This window comes from Botryllus schlosseri, chromosome 12, assembly GCF_051294905.1.
Source record: "Botryllus schlosseri isolate E-star chromosome 12, Bs_hap1, whole genome shotgun sequence".
Lineage (NCBI taxonomy): Eukaryota > Metazoa > Chordata > Ascidiacea > Stolidobranchia > Styelidae > Botryllus > Botryllus schlosseri.
In genome coordinates this window covers 4,924,943-4,928,847 of record NC_137247.1, presented here as the reverse complement: position 1 = coordinate 4,928,847, position 3,905 = coordinate 4,924,943, and positions in this window count along the sequence as shown.

Genomic DNA, 3,905 nt, shown 5'->3' with positions numbered 1-3,905 from the left:
GACATGCGGTGATAGTTTCATGACTGGTGAGGTATTTGCCCCCTTCGAGTCAGATTTACAGATACATTGGGCCGAGATGGTAGCTGACTCGGCTGGCGACTTGTTTCTGATCTCATTAGCACTCTTCACATGCAGGCTATACGTAAAAATCTATAATATACACATCCACAATTAAAGGCATACCTATGGATCGAAAAAAACATCTATAGGCTACGTCAGTAATCGAAGGAATTTACTCTGCGCTACATAATGGCCGTCGCCGCTACACGACTCATGCTATACCGTCGGTTCGCGAAGTGGATATACCACATTGTACTGCACTGAGATCGTCAGATTATTGTTAGATAACAGTGAGTGAGGCAAATCGATCTGTGCCTCACCTAATCATTGTTTCTTTGCACTGTCAGTTTACGTGGGCTTACCATATTTTGGAAATGTAAAAAGAGGACACTTTTTCAGAAATTTCAGACATGCAAAACTGGAGAAGAATTCTTTAAAACCGGTCAATTTTTCCCACTTCGTGATCGGTTGACTAAAAAAAAAAAAAAAAAAAGGTCTTCTTTTCGCTCAGAGCTAAAATCACCGCTTTTCCCTCCGAAATACCCGCCGGAGCTTCACTTCTGCGCTAATTTGCGGCATATCACTCGGAATTTCCTCTGAATCTGACCTAAATCTCAAAAATGAGGACAAAAGGGCGTCCTCCGAGGACACTTTTAAAAAAGTCAAAAAAAGGACAAATCCTCTTAAAAGAGGACGTATGGTAAGCCTAAGTTTACGTAACAATGACGAATCTCTCATTTCTTGGCGATTTTGAGGGGGTTATGGTGCTCTGACGGTAATATTGTTTCGATTTTCGGAATCAGTGCGACAATAGCATTTGAATAATAACAGTTATTATAAATTCCGTTTATGATGAATTGCGCTATCACAGGTGAGGCCTGGCCCGTTTGCGCCTCACCTTTCCTTTCGCGTTATATTTTTGAACAATATATATGCAAATTCCAAATTTTTTATTTTAAAATGTTTAATATTGAGTCATTGATGAATATCGATAGAAAATGCTCATAAATATAGGTGTTATATTCATTGATGGTTTCGCAATTTTATTTCACTCATTCTGACGACAGGTGAGGCACCGGCTTACTTGCCTCCGCTGAACGCGCGTCACTGCCTGTGATAGATGAACCTCGTCTCATCCTCCTGTCCCTCGTTATCGACAGGAATGTTATTGCAATGCTGAATAAGTAGGCCTACATCATAGTAGGCTATACGATCGCCAGACAAGGAAGTTGGGCATGAATTACATGAAATCGTACAGAGACTTCAGCAAAATTCTTGAAAATCATCCACGATATAATACCAATAACTGTCGCAGAGACATTATCGAAACACCCGGCAGCGGAAGCCGCACACAAAATGACAAAAAAAAGAAGTTAATAACGAGAAAAATATAATATAACTGCCATAGGGGGCGGTACAGAGCAAGGTACCTAGCCTCTAACACGTTTGTCAAATTTTTGTCGGAGGATCCCATCAATTACATCAAATTAGTTAAGTGATCGTTTTCAGAACGATTCTTGCATTCACATCCGCCAGATGTAGAATGTTTCAAACAGCTAGGCACACAGCTGAGATACAAGCCGAATTACTCGGCTATTCGATTTGGCCCGACCCTTGTTTTTTGTTGTTTTTTGTGGTATTCATGGTGTTCGTCGACTACTATGGTCATTTACACCAGGCCAATGTGCTTCATTTTAATTCCGTAGCTGTAGTAGTTCGTGTAGACTTGTAGTTCGGCCCACTTCTAGGCTTTTTGTAAGATACCGCTTACTACACTGATGAGATGGCGAGGAGCCTAGACAAACCTCCAACACTTCCGGAGTCGATCTCGTTCGGACTCGAACCTGCAACCCATTGGTATTGCAGCAGTGGATTATACCACTTACGCTATCTCGCCACTTGCCTAACCCTTCTTGTAATTCTGATATGAAATGCGAGCCCAGTCAAATGCACATTACACACCACCCGCCAGTGGTTCTCAACCGACGGCCCGCGGCCACTGTCCTACCGGCCCGCCTGATATATTACAGTTTTATATCTCAATTGCATAATGAAAGGTGTCGAATGAAGGCTTTTGCATTGATTCAAGAAATGAATCATCAGATTTTACCTGATTTAGAACTTCGTCAAGTTCCATAATTTGCTAATTGGCTAATCAATAGCAATGCCATGGAGGCTTGATTTCAAAGTTGTGTCCAAATTGTAATATTTCAGATGCAAGCAAGCATCATTAATAAATCATACTTATTGCTTACCTCCAACGTCATAAAAGAAATATTTCTGTAGACATCTTAATTAAATATACAAATCCAACTTTCCGTGTTGAATTTACAAAATACAAATCACTGATCTTCACCTCTCGTATTTTAGATTGTGTTGAACATCCAATTAGGGATGAGTTTTACCCCACCACACATATCGTGAGCGAATATACCCACCACTGACACCAATATCTTGCTTTGACGTTAATTTTCAATCTAGAATCTCATCGTGAAGCGAGGTCGGAAATTTTCGTTTTCGTGTGTATTGGGATTGTTTAGTATTCGACGAAGTATCAGTATCAGTTAATTAATAATTTCATCAGGTCAAAACACCATAACATTGCGATGTAATGAAAATGATGAGAAGGTGTCGAAACGACGTGGACTAGTCCTTGACATCAGACAACCGCCTGGGCCTAGACCAAAGGTTCCCAACATTTTATCTTCATTACCCACCTCCAATATATTTGAGTCTTCATCCCCCATAACCTGAAATCCCGATCCACCCCTTGGGCAAGCCTTTTTACTTAAAGACTTGCTATTTGTGGAAGTTAAGACTCCCAGAATTGATAGTGACGACTCGCGTAAAGAAAACCAATGGCATTCAACAAATAAACCATTTCAACAAAAGATAAGAACACAAACACACCAGAGTTTACATCACAATCAATGTCTATGAACCTTTCACCTATGTGAAAGATGTTGCTTCGATCGATGTGGCCGCATTGATGCAATTGAAGCATTCAAGAGGATCAAAAAGCGCATCGCGGCAGTTGCTCATAATTTTTCTCCACAAACGCAAATCCGAGATCGAGATAAGTATGGTCGTACCTTCTTCAACTTTTGTCATTGCGTTTTATCAAATTTCGAAGTTTGCTAGTATGATAAGAAAGGTCTCACTGACCAGTGACCACTGAATGACCATAGCTATATTTTGAGCGCAAGCCACATAATGAATCACTGCAATTACAGACTATGCGTTGTTTTAAACAATATGAACAATATTAAGTAAGTTTAACCATTTCGTAATTGTAATTCGATTTCCACGCAATTTTATCAGTATTTATATTGTTTCTTGAATCTTTCACGGACCGCACCAAAAGTCGTCGTGGGTCGTAGTTTGCCCAACTTCGAATCCAAATCAAGACTTCCGAGTTACTTATGTTTATTTATATTCACTACCGGAGTTTTTAATAATGAAGTGGCCCGCGAGAATTGTCGTACGCAAAAATTATCCTGGGCTCTTCTCATGGTCGGATTTGTATCTATAGAGTCGCATGAATTCAGAGTAAGCCCATCATAGGCACGTATAACTCCGTATTTGAGAAGTGTAACAATAAAAAAACCTATCAATTAAAGTGTCAAGTGTTTTTATGACACCATATCTAAAGAACCGTTGCAATTTACCTAGATAGGTGTCCTACAAGCGAGAGTCATAGCCGAAAAATATTGCTTATCTCGGGAAGAAGGCCATAAACAAACACACTGAACAAAACGAACGCATTCGGGTTATCGATAGCCAATTGTCTTGAGCAAACCATCACGGCAGTTTGTTGTCTTGAGCAGACTCGATACCTCATTGAA